This window comes from Dysidea avara, chromosome 11, assembly GCF_963678975.1.
Source record: "Dysidea avara chromosome 11, odDysAvar1.4, whole genome shotgun sequence".
Taxonomy (NCBI): domain Eukaryota; kingdom Metazoa; phylum Porifera; class Demospongiae; order Dictyoceratida; family Dysideidae; genus Dysidea; species Dysidea avara.
The window spans coordinates 16,159,062-16,171,210 of NC_089282.1; the positions used below are offsets into that span (position 1 = coordinate 16,159,062).

At 38.2% G+C, this 12,149-nt stretch overlaps 1 long non-coding RNA gene across 1 annotated transcript; it reads left to right on the forward strand.

Annotated features, from left to right (window-relative positions):
- Positions 1 to 725: 725 nt before the first annotated feature.
- On the forward strand, positions 726 to 11,522 carry LOC136237504 (uncharacterized). Its single transcript, XR_010692502.1, has 3 exons — positions 726 to 826; positions 891 to 1,020; positions 11,324 to 11,522. It is a non-coding gene; the product is annotated as an uncharacterized lncRNA (long non-coding RNA).
- Positions 11,523 to 12,149: the final 627 nt, after the last annotated feature.

Below are 12,149 nucleotides of genomic sequence, written 5' to 3' on the forward strand. Positions count from 1 at the left end.
TTCTTGTTCAATTATCTGATATCTTGTTGGTTTCCCTCCATCCTCTTTACTGATCCCTCTTTATTGATTTTATATGACTAGAAAATCAGTACACCTTGTCAATCCAGTTACAACAGTTGATCTATAAATATGATGATGATGCAGTTATTGAGATGAGGAGATGTATAGTGTTTCCCTACAGTGCCACAACACAAAAACACTTGAAATGTAATCTGGGACTTACATGTATATAGCTACTGTGAACTAAGTAAGATCGCTATAGCTTTTTGCTCCATACACTGAATATTAAAAAATGCGACCAAATTACCAGCCAATTAGAGTTAAAAGAAATCAATTTATGATGCAGCAAGAGTGAATGTAGAACACAGCTGAAAGATAAAGGCCGTTTCGATGTTAAACTTTTTGTTAATTCCAATCAGTTGTATATCAGCATTCATTCTTGGTCGCTTCAGATATCAGCTATTTCAATTGCCAGCTACTTTCATGGGTGCACTTTTTTTACAGCCAATGCAAGGTGTTCTTTCATGGATTAAAAAAATTTAGTATGAGTAAGATTGATTCTTGGCCGCTCCAGATATCAGCTCTTTAAGTTACCAGTTATTTTTACTTTTATGAAGTCTTTCCCTACAACTGAGCTGTTTGGATTACAAGTACTTGTAGTTTCTTGGACACGCCTTTTTTTACAGCGAAGGTGTTTTTGAGGTGGTATATACTACATACCCGGGATTGGAAATGCCGGTTTTTATCCAAACTATCCGCGTTGGAGTGAACCCTTATGACAGCGAAGCGCCTAGCCAGGCGAGTAGTTGATTCTTTTCATTTTCTTGTGAGTTCATAGCTAGCTAATAGAGATATAAGGGCTACTTAACTCAACATTTCGTATTTCGTAGGTTTACTAAATGAAGGCATTATTTGGAGTTAGCTGACCAGGTGAACTCGACAGGAATGGGCGGTCAGCAGCAAGGTCACCGGTTCATTGAATTCGAGATTGAATTACTCAGACCATGCTCAGACACAATGGTACGTATGTTATTGTTACAACACACATGATATGGCTAGGAAATTACAAAAATATAAATTTTATGCAATTACAAAATTAAAGTGCATTTCTAGATGGAAAGTAGCCCTTAGAGTAAAAAATTTACTGGTGTGAATAGGTAGATGAGTTTGGGAGAATGAAACAATGACATCGATGGTATAGCCTAGTGGATCTTTCCATTGTAATGAAATAGTTGAACCATCCAGTTGGTGTCTAAAGTTGTATCGGAATCTACCAATGATTGAAGTCTTCTGGTTATTGTTGTTTTATCATAATGTAATGTAATTTAAACACGCGGGGTCACTAATACTGCATGCTTGTGATGTAACCTCATGACATGTCAAGACAATTGGGGGATTTGAAACAGACCATTTCTCTCCCTACCCAGCGACAATGAGAAAAAAGTGGTCTGGCCTAATGGTATGGGTACCGCTCTTAGAACAACTGCGGCATGTTCCATTGACGAGTTAACAGTAACTGTAGCTATGGTTGCAAGGCCTAACTTATGTTCCATAGCAGTGGCAAGAATAGTGGTGATAAACGTACACGGCATCTCTGCTTAGCACAGTGTAGTATATGATCTAATCCAAAACAGCCAAGCTGTGAAAACAGAGTGCGGCCCTGAGAAAGGCTATGGTGAAAAAAGATGTGAAATCCAAGGTGGCGGCCAAGAAATGGCTGTGATGGTAGGTTAATGGTAAAAATTTTAATAACGACAATTCAGGTGAATTTTGTGCCAAGACCAAGCAGCACCAAATTCACCTGAATTCTTGTTATTAAAATTTTTACCATTAACCTACCATCACAGCCATTTCTTGGCCGCCACCTTGGATTTCACATCTTTTTTCACCATAGCCTTTCTCAGGGCCACACTCTGTTTTTACAGCTTGGCTGTTTTGGATTAGATTTCACTTCTTTTTGTATTTGTATACCCCAAAGCCGGCCTATGGCTGGCTTTAGGGCTTTTTAACCTGTCATTTTTTCTTTACTACAGGAAGAAGAAAAGATGAAGCAGGATGATTTCTTTGTAGCTGACCTCTCTGCAAGGTGATCCTTCTAGCTGATCTCTCTACCGGATGACTTGTTTGTAGCTGAACTCTCTACAGGGTGAATTGTTTGTAGCTGAACTCTCTACAAGGTAACTTCTTCTAGCTGATCTTTCTACAGGGTGATTTGTTTGTCTCTACAGGGCAATTTGTTTGCAGCTGAATTCTCTACATGGTAGTTTCTTTGTAGCTGAACTCTCTACAATGTAACTTCTTCTAGCTGAACTCTCTACAGGGTAACTGCTGAACTCTCTACAGGGTGATTTGTTTGTAGCTGAACTCTCTACAAGATAACTTCTTCTAGATGATCTAAAAAATAAATAAATAAATAAATAAAAATCACGTGAGCTTGGGCTAAGGTCTGTTCAGAGTTCTCTGCCAGACCTGAGATTTTCTTGTTTTGTATGCTTTGTAACTGATTGATAGTGATCTATAAACAGTTTTACGGACGTTAGAAAAAAGATTGCTGACTACTAGTTCAGAATTCGCCGGAGTGGCTTTTATTAGAATTGTCATTGTGCCCGCCAGAAAATGCCAAAAGATTGAAAGAAAGAGCGGCGTGGCAAAGATAAACCTTATGTTAAGGGTACCCAGAACGAAGCCGCAACTCGTGATTCTGACGACGAACCGGAAACGTGTTGCGTGTGTGAAGAGGTTATAAAGGAGTCTACACAAGATGGCCAGCCTGGTGATGAAGCAGTTTACTGTAAAGGTGGTTGTGCAGCATGGTTCCATCGGAAATGTTCTGGACACTCAAAATCGGCATATGCAATGGCTGGTGAGTCTGAATCACCATTCTACTGTGTGTATTGTATGCAATCTATGTATAAAAAGGAATTTATTGAATTAAGAGAACAAATTCACACTCTAACTTTTAAAATTACTGAACTTCTGGAGTCTCTACATAGTCAAAACACAAATCAAATTGCACATTCACCTACTAGTGTTACTCCAGCCTTGCCCCCTACATCCAAAACTTGTCCTACCTCTGCAAAACTAAGTAAAATCTAACAACTGATAGTCGAAAATATAACATTGTGCTGTATGGCTTGAAAGAATTCCCAAAGGGGACTAGTAGATCTGCCCGTATGAAGCAAGAACTAGACCAAATCGTAGAAATCCTTACTGGTATTGGAAGCAATGTTGGACCTCAAAACATCCGGGACAGTTTCAGACTTGGAAAGTATAATGAATCAGCCAATCGTCCTCGTCCTATCTTGGTTAAGCTGAACAGATCTTATGATGTTTCTAACCTTCTGAGTGCCAGAAAGAATCTTCCTAAAGGCCTAACCATAAAACCAGATCTTTCACCAGAAGAGAGAGTTGCGGATACGATATTGATGAAAGAGAGATGGAGATTGATAAAAGCTGGGAAAAATAGAAAAGACATAAAAATTGTTAGCAACAAATTGTTTCTCAAAGGAAAGTTGCATGGAAATGTAGTAAACTCAGAGTTTATCCCTAGCTCTCAGGATAATAATGCAGGGACAACACAACCACCGGCAGCTAACACCCAGTCAAATAACTCCTCTACTATGGACACAAATAACTCAGACAATTGACTAGCTTCATTAAGCTCTAATCCAGTAAATAATTATAACTTGCACAATAGTAATAATCAACCCCCCGAAATTAATAATTCCCCACTTAAAGTAGTAATCACAAACTGTCAAAGTATCTCCGGAAAGAAGGCTGTTCTAGATAATCTGATTCATGAATATAAACCTGACATAATAGTTGGCACAGAATCATGGCTAAATCCTACCATTTCATCATCTGAGATATTTGCACCACAACACTTTGAAGCATTTCGACAAGACAGAAATGATGGTTATGGCGGTGTCTTTCTGGCATGTAGTAAGATGTACAATTGGGAAAGCTTAACTCTTACAACCAATGTGGAAGCAGTTGCTTGCAAACTCCAGCTAAATCATCACCTACTTATAGTACTGGCTGTGTATAGACCACCAAATAGTGATGCTGCATATCTTCAGTCATTGTGTAATCTTATACAGGACATAATAACTGACTTCCCTGGGGCAATTATTTGGATTGGAGGAGACATAAATCTCCCTAACATTGACTGGCTTACAAATTCACATAATGGAAATAATTACCCTGTGTCTTTCTGTAACTTAGTACTGGAACTGTTCTGTGATTCAGGTATCTCACAAATGGTATCCTTTCCCACTAGGGGAAATAACACTCTGGATATTTTTGCTACAAACAGGCAAAATCTTATAAATAAATGTATCCCCTTCCCAGAAATCAGTGATCACGATGCAGTTTATGTTGAATCATTCATTACGGCAAATTACAGGTGTCCAGCTAAAAGAAAACTTTATCAGTGGGCAAAAGCTGACTTCCAACTGTTATCACAAGTTATTACAGAATTTACTTCAAGTTTCACTAGCTCTAATACAACCACTTCATGTACAGAAGATGTGGAATGACTTCAAAGCAATGTGTATGGATAGTATGGAGCTTGTGCCTTATACATATCCTAGTTCTAGATTCAACCAACCATGGGTCACCACCAGAACCAAACGTATCTGTAGGAAAAAGAAAAGGTTATATAATAAAGCCCGTTCTACTGGGTTAGCAAGTGATTGGTCCAACTACAAAAACATAAAAAAGTTATCTCAGCATGAATGCCGCAGAGCATACTACAATTATGTGTCAAGAATATCTGACCCTAGAGTGAACAACAAAAAGTTTTGGTCTTTCATTAAAAATTGTCATAAAGATACTACTGGAATCACAACCCTGACAGTTGAAGGGAACGCAATCACAGATGATACAGATAAGGCTAATGCTCTTAATGATCAATTCAAGTCTGTGTTTACAATAGAAGATACTTCAGTAACACCAGAAGTACCAGGCCCACCTTTTCCAGATATGGACTGTATTGAAGTTAATGTTGAAGGTGTGACACAATTACTGTCTAACTTGGATGCTCAAAAGGCTGGTGGCCCTGACAATATTCCAACCAGATTTTTGAAAGAATTCTCTTCAGAACTAGCACCTTGCCTTACAATGTTATTCCAAGGATCCTTAGAACAAGGAATTATCCCTGATGATTGGAGGAAAGCTTTTGTGGTACCTGTTTTTAAGAGAGGGGATCGCTGTTTACCAGCAAATTATAGACCAATTTCTCTTACCAGTGTTGTGTGCAAAACCCTAGAACATATAATATCTTCAAATATCTACTCTCATTTAAATAAACACAATGTTCTTGCTGACCAACAACATGGCTTTAGATCCAGAAGATCTTGTGAAACCCAGTTAATTGAAACAATTGATGACTTTGCCACTACTCTCAACCTATCAGGACAAATTGATGCAATTTTCTTAGATATGTCCAAAGCCTTTGATACTGTACCTATAAACAGACTCTGCAGCAAACTTAGTCACTATGGTATTTGTGGAAATATATTAAGATGGATTAAAAGCTTCCTGACGAACAGATCCCAACAAGTTGTTGTGAATGGTGAATATAGCCAACTGTGTAAAGTAACTTCAGGAGTGCCACAGGGGTCAGTGTTGGGACCACTCTTGTTTCTATGTTACATTAACGATATTGCACACAACATTTCATCAAAAATTCGGTTGTATGCAGATGATACTTTACTCTACAGAAGTATTCATTCTGAACAAGATGTGGTAGCCCTTCAGAATGATTTGGATACTTTATCACAATGGGCTGATGTTTGGCAGATGTCATTTAATCCTTCAAAGACTGAATTTTTGAGAATTACCAATAAAATGAATTATGTTCAATCATCCTATTACCTATCTAATACCTTAATACCATCAGTAAGTCATACAAAGTATCTGGGTGTCATTATCGACAAAAATCTTAAATGGACACAACATGTTAACATGATCACTGCAAAAGCAAACTCAGTAAGAAGTCTTTTACAATGGAATCTAGCAAAGTGTCCTGCAACAGTTAAATGCTACTGCTATAATACATTTGTTCGCCCCATTCTAGAATATGCCAGTACAGTGTGGTCCCCATACCATGAACATAACATCTATAAATTAGAAATGGTACAGAGAAGAGCAGCAAGGTTTGTGATGAATAACTATAATAGAACAGCTAGTGTGACAGAAATGTTGAACAGTTTACAATGGCACACATTGGAGAAGCGAAGAAATAAGTTGAGAGCCTCACTAATGTATAAAATAATTAATGACATGGTAGATATTAATGTGCACCAACAGTTTAGACCAAGCAGCACCACAACTAGAGGTCACCATCAAAGATTTCTGCAGTTGCCAACAAGGGTAGATGCTTATATGAACTCCTTCTTTGCTTTTACAATAAAATTATGGAACCAACTAGATTATCATATTATCCAAGCTCCATCTCTTGATTTATTTAACAATTATATAAATTTGTAAATAAGTAGCTAACTACATATGTACGAATATACTCATGATTGAGTTTGTACATTAACAAATATATATATATATATCTTTCTACAGGGTGATTTGTTTGTAGCTGAACTCTCTACATGGTAGTTTCTTTGTAGCTCAACTCTCTACAATGTAACTTCTTCTAGCTGAACTCTCTACAGGGTGACTTGTTTGTAGCTGAACCCTCTACAGGGTGATTTGTTTGCAGCTGAACTCTCTACAAGGTAACTTCTTCTAGCTCATCTTTCTACAGGGTGATTTGTTTGTAGTTGAATTCTCTACAGCGCAATTTGTTTGCAGCTGAACTCTGTACATGGTAGTTTCTTTGTAGCTGAACTCTCTACAATGTAACTTCTTCTAGCTGAACTCTCTACAGGGTGACTTGTTTCTAGCTGATCTCTCTACAGTGTAACTTGTTTCTAGCTAAACTCTCTACAGGGTGATTTGTTTGTCTCTACAGGGCAATTTGTTTGCAGCTAAACTCTCTACATGGTAGTTTCTTTGTAGCTGAACTCTCTACAATGTGACTTCTTCTAACTGAACTCTCTACAGGGTGACTTGTTTCTAGCTGATCTCTCTACAGTGTAACTTGTTTCTAGCTGAACTCTCTACAGGTTGATTTGTTTGTAGCTGAATTCTCTACAAGGTAACTTCTTCTAGCTGATCTTTCTACAGGGTGATTTGTTTGTTGCTGAATTCTCTACAGGGCAATTTGTTTGCAGCTGAACTCTCTACATGGTAGTTTCTTTGTAGCTGAACTCTCTACAATGTACCTTCTTCTAGCTGAACTCTCTACAGGGTGACTTGTTTGTAGTGGAACCCTCTACAGGGTGATTTGTTTGTAGCTGAACTCTCTACAAGGTAACTTCTTCTAGCTGATCTTTCTACAGGGTGATTTGTTTGTCTCTACAGGGCAATTTGTTTGCAGCTGAACTCTCTACATGGTAGTTTCTTTGTCTCTACAATGTAACTTCTTCTAGCTGAACTCTCTACAGGGTAACTTGTTTCTAGCTGAACTCTCTACAGGGTGATTTGTTTGTAGCTGAACTTTCTACAAGGTAACTTCTTCTAGATGATCTTTCTACAGGGTGATTTGTTTGTAGCTGAATTCTCTACAGGGAAATTTTTTTGCAGCTGAACTCTCTACATGGTAGTTTCTTCGTAGCTGAACTCTCTACAATGTAACTTCTTCTAGCTGAACTCTCTACAGGGTAACTTGTTTCTAGCTGAACTCTCTACAGGGTGATTTGTTTGTAGCTGAACTCTCTACAAGGTAACTTCTTCTAGCTGAACTCTCTACAGGGTGACTTGTTTGTAGCTGAATCCTCTACAGGGTGATTTGTTTGTAGCTAAACTCTCTACAAGGTAACTTCTTCTAGCTGATCTTTCTACAGGGTGATTTGTTTGTAGCTGAATTCTCTACAGGGCAATTTGTTTGCAGCTGAACTCTCTACATTGTAGTTTCTTTGTAGCTGAACTCTCTACAATGTAACTTCTTCTAGCTGAACTCTCTACAGGGTAACTTGTTTCTAGCTGAACTCTCTACAGGGTGATTTATTTGTAGCTGATCATGAACTCTCTACAAGTTAACTTCTTCTAGATGATCTTTCTACAGGGTGATTTGTTTGTAGCTGAATTCTCTACAGGGCAATTTGTTTGCAGCTGAACTCTCTACATGGTAGTTTCTTTGTAGCTGAACTCTCTACAATGTAACTTCTTCTAGCTGAACTCTCTACAAGGTAACTTGTTTCTAGCTGAACTCTCTACGGGTGATTTGTTTGTAGCTGAACTCTCTACAAGGTAACTTCTTCTAGATGATCTTTCTACAGGGTGATTTGTTTGTAGCTGAATTCTCTACAGGGCAATTTGTTTGCAGCTGAACTCTGTACATGGTAGTTTCTTTGTAGCTGAACTCTCTACAATGTAACTTCTTCTAGCTGAACTCTCTACAGTGTGACTTGTTTGTAGCTGAATTATCTACAGGGTGATTTGTTTGTAGCTAAACTCTCTACAAGGTAACTTCTTCTAGCTGATCTTTCTACAGGGTGATTTGTTTGTAGCTGAATTCTCTACAGGGCAATTTGTTTGCAGCTGAACTCTGTACATGGTAGTTTCTTTGTAGCTGAACTCTCTACGATGTAACTTCTTCCAGCTGAACTCTCTACAGGGTGACTTGTTTCTAGCTGATCTCTCTACAGGGTGACTTGTTTCTAGCTGAACTCTCTACAGGGTGATTTGTTTGTAGCTGAACTCTTTGCATGATTGTTTCTTTGTAACTGAACTCTCTACAATGTGACTTCTTCTAGCTGATCTCTCTACAGGATGACTTGTTTCTAACTGAACTCTCTATAGTGTGATCTGTTCATAGCGAAACTTTCTACTGGGTGATTTGTTTGCAGCTAAACTCTTTGCATGATTGTTTCTTTGTAACTGAACTCTCTACAAGGTGACTTCTTCTAGCTGATCTCTCTACAGGGCAATTTGTTTGTAGCTGAATTCTCTACAGGGTGATTTATTTGAGCTGAACTCTCTACATGATGGCTTATTTGTAGCTGAACTCTCTATTAGGTACCTTCTTCTAGCTGATCTGACTACAGGGTGACTTGTTTGTAGCTGAATTCCCTACAGAATAACTTGCAATGTAATATAACTGTGTAAATTATACATGCAGCTGAATGCTTTATTATGGTGACTGTTCTATTAGAGTATCTCGATCTCGCATTTGCTGCACGTAGTTGCCTTATTATTATTATTATTATTATTATTATTGTTTACTGAGCAGTCAGCCCTGCTGGTGTGCTCAGGAATCACATAAACAAATACATTAGGTACAATAATATGATTGGAGTCTAGCTGTAAATAGATCAGTATCTGCAATTTCAATTGTGTCAGTTGCCTTTCGAATCATAACTCAGTGATTTGTAATCCGATTCTTCTGTACTACTGCAAGAACTTTCTATGATGATTATTCCAGCTACATACTGATTTTCAGTTCTTTGCTCTAAGCGGTTTGCCTGGTAGACACGAAAACTAATAGTTTTTTTATTCATAAAAATCGATCGCGTAGTTTTGACACAGGTTGGGTTTTGTGTCATATCTCCATGGTCTTTATCCCGATTCCTTTCAAACCACAAAAAGGCACTCCTACGATGGTTGCTCCATCTACATTTCAATTTTCAACTGATTCCTCCAAGGGGTTTACCCTGTAGGCGTGACAGACCTTCGACCTTATTTTACGCAAATAATCGGTCATATCTCCGTGCATGTTCATCGGATTCCTACCAAAGTTGGTACGGAGTTCCGCCTTAATGAGCCCTTTAAGTGTGCCAAATTTCAGCCCAATCCGAGCACGCATTCGTGTTTTATGGCGAATTTTGCCAAGTGTGCGAAATGAAGATGAAGAAGAAGAAAAAAACGAAGAAATTAAAACGAAATTTTGTTCGCTCGTATCTCGGAAATGGCTTGACCGATTTTCTTCAAATTTGGTATGTAGACTCCCCTAACTGGGCGGTACGTCTCTAGCAAATTTGGTTCCAATCGGATAAGGGATCACAGAGCTACATAGGTGTGAAAATTGCGTTTTCTTTCTTCCTGTTAATATACTCACGGTGTGGCGCGCCGGCTTCTTGGGCCGCACGACACACTATCGTGTGTCTTGTTTACTGTGATTTCCCTCTCTTTTGACTGTTTCCAGTGTTTATTCTAGGGCTGTTAGGGGGAGCTTTCCCCCCTAAAATCTCAGACTCACCCCCTAAAATTGTGAGTAACTACTACACTATAATTATTGTTTTTAAAATGGCACACCAAAACTGCTCTCAGATTCAATCGAGTGGTTAATATGTAAAATTTTCCCAGGTTAAAAATTGCAAATGCAACCTTAAAATGCTCTCAGATTCAATAGCTTTCAGATCAATTAATCTGCTATGTCAACTAACAAAATTTCATGTATATAGCTAGTGATGGCTATTCAATATCTGAGAGCCTAAGTCTACCCAGTTTTTTCCTAACTCTCAAAATTGTCCTTAAATTCAATCTCAGTATGTGTAATTTGTAAAATTTCCTACTTAAAAAAAGGGCATGCACAGCCGCCACAAATAACTCTTGGATTTAATCTCAGAAAGCCTGATCATACAATCTGGCTTCACAAAAAAATCTAAATCAACACTCATGACACAGCCTTAAATGACTAACCAGTTTGGTAACCATTCAAGTGATTTACATAGTTGTAACCTTGGACAACTATACACAGACTTTCACCCAGTCACCCCCCAAATTCCTGATTCCCCTCCAAAGGAGAAATCCTAGAATAAACACTGACTGTTTCATTGTGAATGCATGACATCAATGTGTTTGATGTACAGTGGAACCTGTCCTAAGCCGGTCACCTTCAGGCCAACATTTCTTGATGTTTACTTTATACAATTGGGTTAGTGTATAGCTGCCCACTAAAGGAATTAAAGTTGGCCAATTTCAAGAGGTGACCTTTCTATACAGGACAGGTTCCACTGTACACTGTACAATGCTAGTGTTGTATTTGCTAATGTAGCTCAATCTTTATATGTGACCCAGTCTGCGAAAAGGGGTCTTATAGCCTTTCCAAATTGTCAAGTTTGACTAATCATAACTCCTGACGTTTTCAACCTACCACCTTCATATTACACCAAGCCATAGTGCTATGTTAGGGGTATACGGGGACTAAATATCAAGGTGATACCACATTCACAAGTAAAGGTACAGGTTGTCAAGTACATGCAATTGAAAAGGCTATAAGACCCCTTTTCGCAGACCGGGTAACATATGTAGACTGTTTTTGTAGGTCAACAAAACTCTTCCTGTGCTGTGTCTTTCTACCACTTGTCAAGGGATACAGTGACAGTGTTTGTTGCTGTGAAAGATTCATCTCACATTGAAACTGATCGGATTTTTGTACTGGACAATGTGACTATAGAAAAATTACATAATTTCTATACTGTACCAAGCTCAGGCTGTTCTTAGTAATAAATTAACAACATGATGGTACGGCACAACGATGTATGTTGCAACATATTGCTAGAGGGTTGGTTGTATGTATCCGGCAATGGAGTTGGGTATGACATGTCACTTATCTAGACTCTGTAGCTGCTGTGAATACATGTAGCTAAATCAGCCACTGCCGTGAAATTGAGTATGGTAGTAGGATGTAACGTACTCTATTACAACATTCATTATGTACACTCAATTGACTTTCTGTTCCAACACAGAAAGATTGTACACTTGTCTCAATCAGTGCTCCATGTGACTATCAAATGTTAAAACTGTGTAGCTATTAGTAGGTCTTCTTTGGATAAATATTTTGACTAGCTGAAGTACTATTCAAGTTTGAGAGCTGTACAGTACCACTCTATACAGAATTGCCTATCATTTTAACTTCTGAAATTGTCCGGTTTACAAATGATTGAGACCAGAAGCACTTAAGAGTTTTACCATATTCTTGTAGAGGCTACAGGAACAAAACAGCTAAGAAAGGGACATAATTACTTAGCTAGTACCACTTGGGTAACTAAATGTTAACCTTGTATATTTATTTATTTATTTATTATCAATTTACCACAAGGGAAGGAACGGTACAAAAGGCAAGCCTGTACAAGATACTGTCCTAATAC